This window comes from Pagrus pagrus, assembly GCF_965226575.1.
Source record: "Pagrus pagrus genome assembly, chromosome: 7".
Taxonomy (NCBI): Eukaryota; Metazoa; Chordata; class Actinopteri; order Spariformes; family Sparidae; genus Pagrus; species Pagrus pagrus.
The window spans coordinates 15670628-15687856 of NC_140191.1; the positions used below are offsets into that span (position 1 = coordinate 15670628).

The 17229-nt window shown below is 41.4% G+C and overlaps 1 long non-coding RNA gene across 1 annotated transcript in view; it reads right to left on the reverse strand.

Moving 5' to 3' along the window:
- Nucleotides 1–1088: 1088 nt before the first annotated feature.
- The window catches only part of LOC311260633, a 42275-nt gene continuing 26134 nt past the window's right edge, over nt 1089–17229 (reverse strand). The window contains exon 4 of the long non-coding RNA XR_014623043.1: nt 1089–1471. This is a non-coding gene — a long non-coding RNA (uncharacterized lncRNA). The remainder of the gene's footprint in view (nt 1472–17229) is intronic.

Genomic DNA, 17229 nt, shown 5'->3' on the forward strand with positions numbered 1-17229 from the left:
AACTCATTCAGTTGCCAGGTCTCCTTATACATCCATGGTTCAGTAGCCCAGGGAGTCGGCTATTTTCAAGGTTTACACAAAAAACAAAATAGCTCCAGAAAGCTCTGACGTGAACGTTGACATTTCTTGCTCATTACGCTCTCTTACTGAAAATTACATCACCACACATCTACTTTTCTTCACATACAACACAACCTGCTCACTGTCACAGCAGAGTGAACATAAGTGGGGCTTATAAAATTAACTAGCTGCGTTTTATTCCGATGTGCAAGCAAGCGAGCGGTGACAATATTGCTAATTCAGCTAACCTGCTCATTAGCTTAACAAGTATAGCTACAAATATAACATTAAGAAAGTAATATCATAGCTACTTAGTAATAAGTATATTGATGGTGAATAATTAAAAGTGTCTTCAGACTTTGCCTTTAAAATATGTACCACACGTGTTGGCGCTAATATATTCTGGATTGGGGCTTTAGAGAAGAAAAGCTGTTTGCAGTGCGATATAAAAAAAACAAAATGTGGGCTTTGTGCAAACCATTAAAGAACAAGACGTGGCCATTCTGATTAGATGGCTTTCAGATAACAGTAAAGTTTGCATCTCCTCTATCAGCAACAGACTTGATCACTGCAAGTTTGATTAGACTGGATGGAAAATCACAGCACGAACACACACACACACACACACACACACACACACACACACTCTTCTCCAAGTTCTAATTAAAGTGGTTGTGATGACAGAGCTTGCAGTGTGATGTACAGTATTACACAGCAGTCACTATCACATTCACAGTGATGTGTGTGTGTGTGTGACAGGGAGAGTGAGTGGGAGAGCGAGAGAGAGAGAGAGAGAGGGAGAGAGAAGAGAGAGATAATAGCTCTATAATAATCAGTCTATAGGAAATGGGGGAGCAGAGTGCTGTGACAGCTTGTCCGGCAGCTAACTGTCAGATACACAAACACCTACTCGTGCACACACACACACACACACTTACATCAATACTAATCAAACCCAACAGTTGTTACATCTGATCCAATGTCAGAGTCCTATTTAAAGACAGTTTACTTTATTGTTAGGTATGCAGTAGAGACACGGGGATTGTGGTGTTTGTTGGGTAGTGTGGAGCAGCAGAGTGAGAGACAGGTTTTTAATGACAACATGACAGCCGAGCTCCAATTTGCAACATGAGAGCGAGAACTGGCTGCATTTGCAGCCGCAGCGATGCAGGATAGATGCCACTTTTCTGAGAGTGAAAGGTGGACAGATTGACAGACAAGGCATGCAGGAAGAGAGACGGAGCCTGAGGTGGTGTGTTTGCATCTCTCCTTCATCGTCTGCAGTTTTTTGATTCTGTTTGAAGTTCTCCCTTTCTGCGATGGGTTTTGTTAAGTCTTGTCAGATTGTTCTCTCGCTTTTTTTCCTGAGTTGTCAGGACAAGATGTCTTTAATCTTCCTTATCCACCGTATCTGAAAAGAAAAGACAAATACAGCTCTTTCTCCTCTTTTTTGCTCATAATAAGATGAAACCCACAAGCTGTGTCCATATTCTGATAATCTAAAGCTTACTTTGATATCCGAGTTGTTAGAGGACATGTTGAAGAAATTGACATTTTAGATCTCTAATAGTGTGAGCAGAGAGGAGGTGTGTGGAGGAGCAGATTTAATAATTAAAAATGTGTCTTAACATTTCGTGCCAAACCTCTCGGTCTCATACACCTGGGTGCTGAAGCTTTCCAAAGATGAACGTATCACACATTTAACAAAACAAATGTATTCACCTTTAAAATGTTAGATCTCATATGAAATGAACACGAGCAGTGTTGAGAAAGATATTTCCCAGGAAAAACATTGCATACTTTTCACATTACAAAATTTGTCAAGAGTGAAAAATGTTCACAAGTGTCAGAAAATAACATATTGCAGTACATCATATCAGTCTGTGAAGAGCAATGCGTTGTAAAAGTACAACCTGATGGTGATATCTAAGCATATATTTGAATGGCATTCTCCACTACAAACAAGTGATTGAGCACCTGTACAAATTATGCAACCTGTATAAAAGGATGTATTTCCTGCTCTGAGCCAGTTGAGGGAATTCATCCTTCTGTCAGTATCAAGCATAAAACATATAAAGTTTCTGGTTGTTTGTCTCCTGCAGCTGATCTGCCACATACTGTAACACAAAATGAAATCAACACAGAGGAGAGGAGAAACTCAGCAGAGCAAACAAAACAGCTCGACTGCACCGACGTGAAGTGCAGAGCCCAGAGAAGCGTCATTGAACGTCCTAATCTTCAGTGACTTTGTTGGAAAGATCTGGAATCCTTGACCGTTAAAGTTAATCTCATCATAATACGGGTCTATTTTCCGGCTCACAGTTTGCTGACAGAGGAAATCATCATGCTGGGGAGAAACCAAGCGTTCACACTTCAAATTACCGGTGACCCCAATGCGCGCACACACACACACACACAGACACACGCGCCTGACGTGCACGCATTAAAAAAGACGGCAGCGCGATCACAACACACGCACTAACACAGAGAGATAGAGTAAATGAACAGATGTACAAAGAGCACATGCTGACACACACATGCACATTCACAGATGGACAGATGTCCCTTCCTGAAAACACTGCCACACATGCTTTTACTGTCTGCAATACTGAATGTGTGCCATATTCCAGGAATCACCAAGTGGACCTTGTTCATAGAGATCAGGACATCCCATCTATCGTCAGAGAGATCTTGAACTTGTTGTTTCCACTACCTTCAAATCACTTGCCGGGGTCAGTTTCGCCTCCATATACTGTATATGTCCCTTTATAGACCAATAAAAAAGTCCTCTTCTTTACAAGCTGGATTCAGACATAAGCTCCTACATGTGGACAAAACATCTAATTGAAATGCAATGTAAAGACAAAACTGCAAAAGAAAGCTTTAGATTATTAAAAAGATGAAATATATAACATTTTAACATAAATGTAGCAGCAAACAGTTCAAGAATAATGGCATCCTGAGCAGAGAATGAACAGGCATTGGTAGTAATGGAATACATGTAATGGGATTACGTAATCAGGATACAAAAAAAGGTAACTGTATTCTGGTATAGTTATAGAAGAAAAAGATGTAATTAGATTACTGATACATTCAGTAAAACAGGGATTACTGAGGTCTTTATTTGCATATGTTTGATATTGAGGTAATCCACAAATAACAGAAAGTAATCAAGTTACAAAACCAGAATATTGTGATACGTGGATTACATTACTGACTACATTTATTAAGAGGTAATTAGTAACTGTATCTGTATACATTTTCAAAGTTACCCCTCCCAACCCTGAAAAATTTGGAAGAATTAGTCTGTGTTCAGACAACGCTTTCTTGTTTCCACAACTTCATTGCATGTACGCTCTCTTACGACGTCTAGTGTCAGTCAATATTGTATATTTCACCTTCATATTAAAGATCATCTGGTTAAATATTTGTATTTTGTTATGATCTAAATTGTCTCATACGTTTTGAAACTGAACACCAAAGGTTAGAGATATTACCTGGAAACACTGGAGATTTTTCGAATCAACACATTTACCAGACTCACAGTTGTAGCCTATAGACCGCTCTTTTACAGGATCCACAACGAGGTCTCACCTGCTTCCAGTCTTGCTCTGGCACAACTTGAAAACAATCTGTGTCCTGATCAAACACATAAACACTCGGGTGCATGCACACACACACTGACCACAGCGAGACACTCTGTGTGAAGAGAGAATGTGGCTGAGGCGAATGCAGAGAAAAGCAGAGTGCTCTAAAAGTCACTTGCAATTTGGAGAGCTACTTAGTCAAGGTCATTATTGTACTGCGTCTGTGCATGTGTGTGTGTGTGTGTTCCTGCATATGTGCATATATCTGTGTGTCCGCCGAGTGAATACAATAATGCAGCCATTTTCAGCTATACAGAGTGCAGTAAAACCATTAAGGGTCTGACAGAAGTGCTGACTGTAGATTACAGTGGCTCTAAATCTGAGCCGGGCATTATGAAGCCAGTGTGTTTCACAAAACTATCTGTCATTTCCAACACCTATGGATAGAGAACTGCATACAACAAGCAACACGTTGTATCACTTATTCCAGACAACATTTCCAAATAGATTAATGCATGGTGTCACCACCTCGTGTTGATAATGGTGTGGTGGTCTGGTGCCAGTCAGAAGGTGACAGCTTTGATTTTGGCAGCAGCCAGAGCATCCAGCCCTGCGTAGGCGTCCTTCAGCTGACCTAAAATGAGCACACAGCACATATAGCTGCTCTCAGCCTGCATGACACATAGTGGTTGAAATGGAACCGGGGGAAAAGAGAGGACTACAAGGACCAGATGCCAGTAACAGTATAAACACAAATAGTGAAATAAAATACTTTTTTAAAACTAAGAAACTGCTTAAAGCCTGTTTCACTAAAGTGATTTGTGAGCACCGTTAAAATTATATGTCATTGTTAGATTCACATCTGGATTTGTAAAGATCAACAGATCATTGGTTTTATGCCCTGACAACTGTCATCTACATTTTAAATTCCTCTTTTAGAAGATTTCAGTTTATTTGAAATCAATTTGTATGAAGTTTGGTTTTTCAAATCTTTCCTGAGTCAACCATCTTCCCAAGCAAATCAATAAAGGATCTCTGGCAAGTTATATGTTCATTTCAGTACAGTTCATCCCACTGGAGTGAACCCTTTTCTCAAAGAAATCAATAAAGGATCTCTGAAACATCTCTGGCGTTGTTCTTCCTACTGACTGGACCTCCACCAGTTAGTAGGAAGTTTGTCTTCATGAACACAAAGTTAAGCTAGCTTTGCTAAATATGAAGAGTTTTTTTTTTGCCCCCAGGGAGCGACGTCACAATGCTGCTTTGGACGTTGGTGATCGAAATTGAAAGCTTATTAATTTTCATTTCAGAAAACCATTTTCACACTGACTCTTTGGCGGTTTTAATTTTCAGTTATGCCTTCAAAAATAAAACAAACACACGAAAAGCAACAAGTGCCAGACTTTCATTTCTCGCCGCATCAAAAGGTTTTGTTTTTTTTCCTGCCAACTGAAGAACAGCATTTAACACAAGAGGGCAGCGGCTTCAACTGTATTAGCCAACTTGTTGTTTTGTGGTCACATTTTCAACACCAAAAAACAGAAAGGAACAGAACCAAAGCTAAAAAAAACAAACCCACTCAAATACATGCATAATAGTGGCATGGAAAAGGAAAAGGGAGGATTTTATACCAGATTTATCAGATCGAGGGGATTATTTTAATCACCACAGGAAGAACAACTTAATGTAATTGCTTTAAAACTCTCTAAGATAGTCAGAAAATATACATTTGGAAGCGTAATTTTTGACCAGTAGGTGTTTATTATCATCATAATAATTACTTTCATTTTCTAAATTGCCAACATCTTGTTTTACAAAACAACTTCTGTGGCTTCCCAAGCATCACTCCCACTGAAAATGTGTTGAATATATAATATCCCACCATGAACTGTGACTACATATGATGGATACACTCTTGCAACCATTTGCAACACAACAGAAGCTCCAGTTAATGTGTTTCTGCATTGCACTCCAGTATGATTAAATAATAACTCATGTGTTACAAAAACCACTCGAGCCGGGGGAATCCTGAGTAGGGACAAGAGCGGCTATGTGCAAATGGTTCAGAGGCGCAATCTATACATCACGCCTGGCGATCAAATGTTTGGGAGATGATTGATCTCAAGTTCACTCCAACAGCTACGCCGGGAGAAAGGGAGGAACGAGAGCAAGACAGAAGATTGAGCGGAAAGAGAGAATGCAATTGGGGAAGAGAAAGAGAGAGATAAGCAGCATGTGTGAGCCTCTAACCACCAGCTGACACTCTTCATCTGTTGTGTTGTGTCTGCACGGCTGTTTCACCATCGGAGCACTGTGGGTTTGTCTGAATACATCAAAACAGCCAGAAAAACAGAGACTGAGAGACAGACGGAGGGAGAAAGAAATTTTCTTAGAGAGACTCCGGCATCAGCTTTCTGTCTCACTTTCTCTTTCTTTCATTTCTCTCTGTGCAATATCATTTCCCCACTCTGTCCTGCTTTTATCGCTCTACTCCTCCACCCCACCCTCCCCGTTTTCTCTCTCTGTCTCTCTCTCAGCGTCTCCTCTCAGATGCAGAGTTGGGAGTTGGGAGCAAAAGGCAGGAGACAGACAAGATAAAAGCTGTTTCCTGATTCTTCAGCTCTCAGCTTCTCTGCTGTCAGGCAAGAAGACAGCTAGTCAAGACAGAGAATTTCCTGCTAGATGTATCCCTGCACAGCTGCTGTCGCTAACAGGCAGACAGGCAGAGAGAAAAGAGGTGGAGAGAGACAGAGAAGAGGACGGCTGCAGAGGCAGAAAGACTGGTAAGCAGATATGTGGACAGGTAGAAAAAGAGGCGGACCTAAGATGATACTACAGACCTTCACTTTGACCTCTTTGGTAAAATACAGTTACGTTTGTGCTTCATACTGTATGTAAAGAGAAACAACTCTATTATAAAATCTGTTAGATGGGTGGATAGACACCACTTTCCTCAAAGTGAGTAAAGTCTAGCCAGCAGGCCCGTAACCACGAGGTACCATGCTGTTGCTAACTAGCTAACCAATACAAATTAAATGTATAATTTACACACACACACATGCACGTTTGTCTATCTTCACTCACGAGGACCCTTGATAACACACAACATCCCTTTTCCCGCTAACTGTAACAACTGCAGCTAAAAGGAGAACTCCAACTCTTAACTTCAATTTAAGTCGAACCTCAACCAAGTCTTATTTTCAAAACAGTCCTTTGAAGTACTGAGTGCCGGTTAAAAGGTCCTCACAATGTGGAAACTTTTAGACCTGAAGTGGGTCCTCACAAAGATAGCGATACATACACAAACACACATACACACACAGGTATTTACTGGACACCACCATGGTAGCTAACAGCAAGCTGGTAATGCTTCCTGTAAGTGATTGAGAGTCTGTCTTTGTCTCTTCCTGTGTCTGTGATGCCTGGTGGTATACTGTACATACACACACACATAAAACGTGCACACACACACACACGCATATATATCTATCCCTGACAGTATCTTTTGAAGCCCTGGCCTCGAGCTTGTTGTCTTGCAATTTGTTTGTTTTATCTGAGGGGAAAGTGTCTCCAATTCTCCAAGCAGATATACAGTAGATGAACGGGAAAAACGAAATGTTCACAAGAGCGCAGAGCAGACTGGTGGTCTGATGAATGTCTGGCTGTAATGTCACAAACTTTACTTTCATATCAACAAATATCACTTGTAACAAAAGTGAGTAGTGCTTCAATTTAATGTGACCTACCCACAACACAAATCTCGTGAAAAACATTTGACAGCAGGGAAATTTTAAGAATTACCAGAATCTTTGCCTTTCCACTAGAGTCAGGTTAACCACACCGACTCACCATTCATGGTTCATGCCCTCAATCAAGCTGCGTGGACATTTTGGTGGCCTGTATGTGTGCTCATGCAGACAACACTGAATGAGTCATCTTTTAAAGTCCCCATCAAGTCAAAAATGTGTTTTTATTCTTGTCAATACAGTTCAATATTTGAGCTTCACTGTGTTGAATGATGTGTGTGCAGAGTTTGACACTAGAAGGCTGTTTTCACATTCATCAGCTGAAAGTGTAAATTTTCTCTGTGCTCATTAAAAGTCTGATTTTAAGAGGCGGGCCTACAAGCTCATTCTGTGACATCACAAATTGTTTGGAAGCCAATCCCGGTCCAACACACAGCAAAGACAAGAGTGACGTGGAAACCAGAAGACTCCAGTGCACATACACTGAGAATGGACAGGAAGTAGGAGAATTCCTGCAGTTAAATGTGTGAAATGACAAACATCTGCATATTCATATATTCTGTAATTTTTAACGAGAGGGAAGAAAAAGATCCCTTTTTAAGGCTTTTATTGTGAAGCAGCTGCATGACTTAAAGCCACTGAGGTTAACGAGTCCTTGTTCAAGGAAATGTGTCTCGATGCTAACATTTTTCAACAGGCTTTTATAGCTCATCTATTCTAAAATATTGCATCAGAAGAAAAGATGAAAACACAAAGCTACAACTGAATAAAGAGGTGGAGGGAACCGGCAGTATTGCATTTTAGATAAATACCTAAATGCTCAGCAGGTCTTGCATTCCCCTCTGGTTACATGGTACCGCACGGTGGCAGAATGCAGCTGATGAAAATTCAACACGTGTTTCACATTTATTCACAACACATCCTTCACTGCTTCTCCCTTAGTGCTTACGTGAGCATGTATCCTAGCACTGCCACTCTAGTTAATGAGTACACACCTGAGTACACATATGTATACTCTCTCCGTCACACACAAACAAACACCCGGTCTCACGCTTTTGGTTGCAGATGCCACACGAGTACGCCTCAGTCACGCTGTTCAGTTCAATCTTACATGTTCCACTTTAATTATTCAGTCACAATTTCTCAGTTTGGTCATGTGTCGTGACATTGACGTTGTTCCTAAAGCGCTGCCAAAAAAAGACAAGCCTGCTAAGTGATATATCTTGTTTCCTCACTCATCAAGCTTGTGTCGAGTCGCTCAAATTCACATAACAGTGCTGCGCGCGGCCTTATCAGCAAATTTCCGAGCCTCCCAGGACAAACAAGACCTCACAAGTTGGTCACAGCATGATACATGTCTGAACATCTTCTCCCTGGCAATAATTTAAAAAGGGGCTGGTGCCACTTTGAGTGATGCCAAATAGTCAAACGGACCAGTGTGAAACATATCTGTGCACGCCAGCTGTGGTGACAAAAGTCGGACTTTCATCGTGACATTACCTGCTGAGGCTCAGAATTACTGGACATGGCTCCATGTCGGTCAACAGTCTGGCCTCTCTCGTCATGAGGGGAGTCCACGCGGTCATTTGTTCTCGTTTAAAATGCATTTTGACTTTCACGTCTGTACTAGCTAACTGCAGCTGCATGACGCACACCCACTGCGCTTCATAGCTGCCACTGTTGATTTTTGCTGCAAAACAGAGTTTATGCCGTCACTGCCCCGAACATCAGAAGCTGGTAGGATTGAGAGATGTCTCTCCACAACTTGCCTTATCCTTAACTCTCTATCAGACAGGACGGCCAGACACGTCTCATGGGAGTACAACTTTCCCTTCTTTCATGATACAATTCACTTGACACCAGTGTTTTCTTTTTGACACTGTCTGAGCTACAGAAACATGCAGGAAGAGCTCTGTCCCATCAGACGTTGTGGCTCTCTCTCTCTTTCTCTCAATGGGGCTGATATCGTCCTCTCGTTCTTTTTTCCCCACATCAACATCATTTTTGTCATCCCCTCTCTTGTGTCTGTCTTTTATATTGTGATCCTCTGACTGTGGACCGTCTCTGTTTCTACTCTCTGCCTTCGGGATGTAGGCCCTTGTTTTGTGTGTGTGTGTAGTGTGTGTATCCCCTCCAACCCCATAGGGGCTTGTATACGAGTCTGGCTCTCTCTGCCTGCCATTGTTATGCCAGCTTTGTGCCTTTGAGCAGCTGTGAGCATGTGTTTATGCCCATGAATGTGTGTATGTCCATAATACGTCCATGCGTGAATGTGTGTGCTATATGTGCGTTTGCATACCGTATGCATGTGCATGTTTATTGTGTGCACGTGTGCCTTTTCTGCCAAGAGCCGGCTCCTCTCTGTGTCTGTCCATTGTGTCCAGTGTTGTGTTCAGTGGATCTGGGCATTTGGCTGCTACAGAGGACAATGCAGAACAGACAATAGTTGGACAATAGATGGGATACTCTGCGGTGCATGGGGATGAGGCACCTAGCATGTACTTACGGCAGCAGGAGTTTGAGTGCTCGTGTAAAATCTCTCCAAACCTTTCTAACATTCTCTATTGTGCACAAGATGTAATGTCCTAATCGTGGCATGTAGTAAGACCTAATTAATTATGCAGACTATTGCAGTGCTTAAAAAGCATCAGGTCCATGTCTGACTGGCAGCCAAGGCTGTAAGATGTTTGTGTGTGTGTGTGTGTGTGTGTGTGTGTGTGTGGTATTTAGCCATGAAGCCATCGTACTACACACCCCCTCCCCCTCCAATGACCTCCTCCGTCCAGCAGAAGCCAACTGGCAGCTTGACATCCTGTATCTAAAATCTATTAGTCATTCTTTCTCCGTCGCTCCATCCATCTCTGTCTCAATAAGCCATCAGTGGTTTTGGTTCTGATCCAAATCAATCCTGTTCTGACACTGACCCGAATCATTCATCTCTCCCCGCTGTCTCTCTCTATCTTTCTGCCTCTCTAACAGTAGGAGTGTGTAGCCAGCTGCCAGCTAGCATCAGTCATGTTGTCAGGGTCTGGCTCTGGGGCTGCTGCTGGCTTTGAGGGCAACTTCTGCCATGAGTTTCTCTTCAAGCCTGTCCCTTAACAGCCGTGATGCACTCACGGCATTTAGCAGTGTAGGCCTTGTCACGTGGCTTTGGAGCTGAATTTTAGACAATGCAAGACAAAACCTGAAGACAATTTCAATGAGTAGCGAGTAATTCTTTGAGAAGTAGTTCCAGTGAAGAAGTCTGTGAAGACAAAACTTCTTATTTGTTAGATATTTTGTTGTATAATGAGAATTTTGTCAAATTCGAAGCTGCAGCTGAGTAAATACCCTTTGGTTTGGTCTTGCATCTAGGATTTCTTTGTTTTTTTATGTGTATTATTTTCATAGGTATTGTCTTCAGGCTGGGTAATTATATTATGGAAGTAGGAACTCTTATTTTAAAGACAAATGTAGGTAGGAAGTGTAAATGTGAAGTGAAACTGAACAAGGCAGTCAGCATGAGAATGACAAAATATTTCCTATGTTCATCTTCCAAACAAAACAAAATGTCATATATTATTATTGTTTAGCATCTGGCTGATAATGACACAAGGTTAGTCAGAATTTTGTTTCAATTTGTTGTTTATATTGAGTAAAATCTTAAAGGTGCAATACGTAAGAATTTTAATTGAAAATGTAAAAAAAAACAAAAAACTAGAAATATAAAAGAGAATGTGAAGAAATAACAGTTTTGATGGTATGCATTGAGTTAAAGACATATCAAGGCTTATTTAAGTTAGCATGCTAACCAGCTAGCTCCATCCTGGTCCAAAGCTCCTGTGCTAGCAGTGTAAACACCAACACTCCCCTGGTCCCCTTGAAAGTGTCCACCAGAGTGGGCAGGAAAGCGGTGGTGGTAAGCTAATCTTAAAGGAGGGTGTTTTTCTGGATGTTTGGTGCTATCTTATTCATTACTGCTTAAAGGTGCAAGAAGCATTGCAGAGATATATCTAAATTAGCATACTAAGCAGCTAGCCCTGGCCCCTCCCAGTCCAAAGTTCCTGTCCTAGCGGTGTCAAAACCAATACTCCTCTGGTGCTCCGAGGTCCCAGTCTGAACCACTAAATGCATGGCTAACTGAGCTAACTAGATAATGGCAGCTACAGTTAGCAGCAGTTAGCTGATACTCTATACCGACCCCTATTTCAACAGCCGGCCCAGTCTTACATATTGCACCTTTGCACAAAAAGCGTACTGCCTTTCCCTCAAAAGGTTTGGATCACTCATGTTCCTCTAATCATGTTACTTCTAAATCTTGTGTTACTCAAGTGGTTGCTTAGGCTTCCTCACTGGAGACAAACTCCTTTTTGCTGATGTGGCGGGTATGCTAATGCACAGCATGAACAGCTGTTTCAGGTTCGTGAAGGCGCAGACTCTGATATCTCACAGAAGAGGCTGAGCTTCATCTAAGTGTCTGGCCCGTATATTATTTTGAGACGTTGGTGGTCTTTGAACACAACGTTCAATCGCACAAGTTCACTGTGTTGACCTGTGCATCACCGCTGTGTGTCTGGCAAACAGCTGTCGAACTCTTCAGATTCAGCGCCAGAGGAAACAGCCTCTTCTTCGGCTTCTAAGAACAATGATTAGCTAAAGTTACATCATGTTCTCCAAAGATCTGAGTTATATAAAGCTCAAAGTAGATTGACTGTAAAAGCAGATGCACTGCGTAGTTAGTATGTTCTTCAGACTTCCTTGCTGTAGTTAATCTTATCCTTTTTTTCTCTCTCCCCTCTCCTGCAAGCAAATGTCACTTACCTGCTGTCTACTCTCCAGGAACTCCAGAAGACTTTTTTTTTTTTTACAAAATTAAGAAAAGATTCACTACCCCACACTCATGTCTTCTTTCTCCTTCCTTCCGTTCCTGTTTCTCTGAGATCAAACACAATCTATCTACCCGACATGACAAGCAGTTAACAGCTCTTGCAGGCCTTCAAGATTAAAAAATGTAAAACTATTCTGCTTTTTTAGACGTATTTTCCACCAAACCCCACAGAGTCTCCTCCAGATTTAATTGGCCCTATAAATAAACCGTTCTGCTGCAAAAGTCGTTTAGAGGGAGAGAAATGGAAGGGAACACACACAGAGAGACGGAGAGGAAGATGGTGAGATGCAGAGATAGAAAGAGAGACAGAGAAGACAGACGAAGAGTGAGGGTGTGAATTACCACAGTAGATGAATGTAATTCTCTAAGTCTTGCCTGAGCAGTGCTCAGACAACTGACTTGGGATGCAGACAGACAGTGATGGCTTCATCAGAGCAGCTGAGAGAAGGAGGGGGTGTGTTATGCATGAGAGAAAAGAGGATCTGTGTGTGCCTCGCAAGGAGATGGAGGTGACAGAGAAAAACAGATGCAGAGTGAGAAAAAGACCAACTTGCAGAAAAGGAGAAGAGGCGAGATGGGGAGGTAAAAAGAAGAGAAATGCCTGTGTGTTGTAGGAACATCTTATGCTACAGCAGTCTTGCAGTTTATACCAATATTGGCAAAGTTTTGTTGTTTGCATTTTGTCGAAGATGTTTACTAAAATTTATGATCATTTTTAACGCCTGTAGTTTGTGATACTCACTAGAGGTGCAACAGACTGCAATTCATAGGGTATCGAATTGCCATATAACATCCCGGTGACGCCTACCTTGACTCAAGATGCAAAAAACCCTGAAATCGTTCCCTCAGGAAACAGAAGCACACCTGTTTTCTACTCATCTACGTAAATGTACTTGGTAAATGCCACATGGACTGCATTTATAAGGTGTTTTTGATCCAAAGTAGCACACAATTTGGCCTCTCACACACCGATGGCAGCAAACTACCTTGCAATATCGATTATCGGGAGGTTAAGGCGACAGATATTGCTGAGGTTAAACATTACAATCCCTCAAAGTTTCTTTGCTCACCACCCTCGTCCCTTCCGAGTGAGTACGCCTCGGGAATATATGAAAAAACCAGAAGCCGTCTCACTGGAGAGCTGCACAGTAACTCTGCTAGGTGCTGCTGAACTGGGACTACTAATTTAAAACAGGGACTTTGAGAGAGGGGACTCCAGATTTTTAATATAAAATTACGTTTTATTAATTGTATTTGCATTCATTAACTGTATTTACTTTATAAAACTTTGGGGAGCCATATTGTTTACTTTCTAAGAAATGCTGCTGGGAGCTCTCTGCGTTTTATAAGATAATGTTGAACATTTTTCCTTTGCAGCACTTAATTAAACACATGCTTAAGGGTATTTAAACAAAGTGTTGTGTGCGAGTCTGTGTTATTCTACATTTTGACACCAAGACTTCAATTTTTACTTCCAATCTATATTAGTTCCAAGTATTGGTTATCATCTCCTAAATCGGCATCAGCGTTGGTCCAGTGGACCAAGAAGTTTGAAAACCGCTGCCCCAGACCAAACCATTGGGATCAACTTGGTATTCAGTTTCCTGCCAAATGATGTCGACTTAATGTCTTCTGGTGCAATTCATCTTCAACTTGCGATCCCTGTTCCTTTGTTTATCATACTTTTGAGTTTACCACATTAATTGCGATGCACCTGCAGCACAAACTGTGAATCTCAGGTACAAAGGCATCTGTACGCAGACGACTCATTAAGTTGAACACCAATTAGCAGCTAAGTGTGAGCTAAGCTTTCACAGACGTTCAAAAGTCAAGACATTTTTTTTTTAACAGCAACATACGGCAAGTCAAAAAAATAAGGCCATATAACTGCTGCTTGAATTGCTGATGCATCAGTCACATAAAAGGGGTAATTGTGTAATGTTGCAAGAGGAATAGCCCCCAAATTAGGATGACATATGCCAGACATATGCCCGAAACGGTATGAGTGAACAGGGGTTACATCTGTTGTGGTCAAGTTCAGAAAAATAGTTCACCCTTTGCATCTGAAAATATGAGCATTTAAGTGTATTTGTACGTATATAAAGTTTATGGAGAGCAGGCACAGCTGTGAGATTTGTGTGTGTTTGTGTGTGAGAGACAGAGTGCAATCATTGCCGTGCAGGGTGTTGACTCTACAGGGATGTGCAGTAACATGCCGTCTAATTAACAGTGTCCTCTCGGTGGTGAGGCTGGTTCCCACAGCCCCAACAGCCATGATTAAAAGAGATGCTCTCAAAGGACGGGAAGCTCTTCCAATTCACTCCAGATACTTCCTGGAAGCCGTCCACACACAATCAACCATCTCATCTTGACCAGAACGGACGCTCTTTTAACTCCCCGCCTCGCTCTGTGACTGGGTCCTTCACAAGTATACGCACGCACTTTTCTCTGACTTTCTCGCTCATTCCCTTCATCTGCTTGCCGCTTTTTTCTCTCCCCGGCTCCTCTTTTTCCACAAACACTCGTTCTCTTCCCTCCCCTCTCACTTCTCTCACCCTTGCTGTCTGCCAAGGCTTCACATCAAAGCTGATGATTGGTTCCTAACTGTTCGGCAGGCAGTATTTTATCCTGCTTTGTGTGAAGAGACAAAAATAATCAGCATGAATATGGAAAAACCTGCTTGTATGGTAATATCCAACCCAGTAATATCCATATCAGTCAAACTAACTTGGCTTTATTTGACTTACATACAAATGGATGGCGACACTTTATTCCAAAGTCCCCTTGGCTTAGAGTCACATTGTAAACACTGACTTTGACTTATGTGTATAAATATACAAACTTGTCAAGGTTGTTGGCTCAAATTGACTCATGTACAGAAAGCAACAATTTACTTCATTCCCTTTTTTTTTTTAAATCTTGGCACCATCTCCGCCTCCTGATGTAAAGTCTATTCACCTTGGTTTGACTCCTCTGTACACCACCGCCACTCAAGGTTGCTGGCTAAGTGATTTGAGGCTGTTTTAAAAAGTTTCTCCAGGAAGGTTTTCAACTTCAATTTAATTGCAAACTCGAAATAAATTAGTCTATTGTCCTTGGGCTCAGGTTTTCCTAAAATATCCTTATTTGGGGCATTATATCATGTTATCATGCTCACAGTGTAGCTACTGTCTTGTCTACTGAAGACAGCAACATACTGATAGTTACAGGTACAACAATTCATGTAAATGTCCCTTTAAAAATATTGGCCTATAAGAGAATTAAAGGTGCAGTATGTAGGAATTGGCCACCTGTCAAATTCATACTCCAAACAAATAGGGGGGCAGCATATCACCTCTAACTTTAGCTAGTTAGCTAGGTTATCAGTGCAGCTAGCATGGAAATGCTGGCAGGGAAGGGGCTCCATAACATAATGTCAAACGTTCTGTTCTGTTATTGATTGTAGTTGATTTAAGTCACTTTTTTAATGTTTGAAACAAAAATTCTGGTCACAATGGTTTGCTGACTGACAGTTAGAAAGCTAGCTAGATGGTCTTTTCTTGTCTCTCTAACTTTTTGTTATGTTATGTATGTTATTGTTTGTTTATCTATTTAGCAATATAGATACGTGTTCAAATTAAAAACATCTTGACACAGGAAGCTAGCTAGTTTGGTTGCTAACCAGACACAATTTATTCAACAGCCATCTTTGTTGCCTTGTCTCCTGTCTCAGCTGTCTGCAGACAATGCCTTTTATTGTGGAGCATTTATGCTCTGGCTGCACAAAGTTATATAAAGTAGATAGTGCCATAACTCCCTCTGTTTTGGACACAGATACACACACTGTAAAGACAAATGTGATAAAATAATACATAAAAAAGAGCAAGTACAGGACAATGGACAGGCCACATTTTAACCGATGCAAAAAGCAGGACGTTCACCTTGATGCCTGCTCTGAATATTATTTTTGAATGTGAAAAAAAACAAAACAGCAAATCACATGTACATATTTTAACATTCATGAAAATTGCACATGATCTTAAAGCATGAACAATATGGTCTGTGAAATGTCTCACAAAAAGTGTTCAGTAATAGCACCTGCTGTGGTGGTGAAATAAAGCAGAAACACTGCTGCTGACACTTCAAATCTGCCACCTGCAGTCTGTCATACAAACCTCAGATTAGCAGCTACAAATGACACATTTCAGTAAATTGCTTCCAGTGTGTTTGGGCTTTAACTTCAATCAAAGTCTGCTATGAACCCCGGCCTCACTCGTAAGCTATACTCTGGTTTCATCTGCCGTTTGGGATCTTCACCTCTAGAAATAATAAGTTCTGAGTAAGCATATTTTTGATACCGCAGCATTAGGAGGAATCCCGATGGCTCAGTGGATTAAGTCTTGTGACACGATCTGAATCCTCGCAATCTTTGTCACATTGTTCTCTTTCCTGTTGCTCGGTGAAGTGAATGAAGCAGAAATGCTTTTTTATGAGGCAGAAAATGGAGGAGGAAGGCTGTAACAGATTGAGGGAGAAAAGGGGGGGAGTGCGAAAAGACATATTCCTCTCTCAAAGATTGATAAAAGAGAGATATTTCTGTAACTCCAGGCTAATTCAATGAGTAGTGCCAGATCTCGCAGGGGATTTACAGGCCAGGCTTCAAAACAATTAGCTGGAGAATGGGAGCCGTTTAAAAGACAAGGAGACGAGGAGATCTTAATACAGCTGTGGTATTTCCCAATGGAGGAGTCATTTTTACAGCCTCCTTACAGAGTCTCTCTCTCACTCTAATACTGCAAGCCAATCTCCTCTGTCTCATTTCACACTGAAGACAATTTTCTGAGAGCTGCTGTAGGGAAAAGAGAGGAGAGAGGAAGAGAAAAGGACAGTACTGCTGAGAGAGAGCGAGCAGAAATTTAAAAAAAAAAAGGAAATAGATGATTGTGAGAGAGTGTGAGGTCTGAGACAGTGTTAGAGAGAGGAAGGGAGA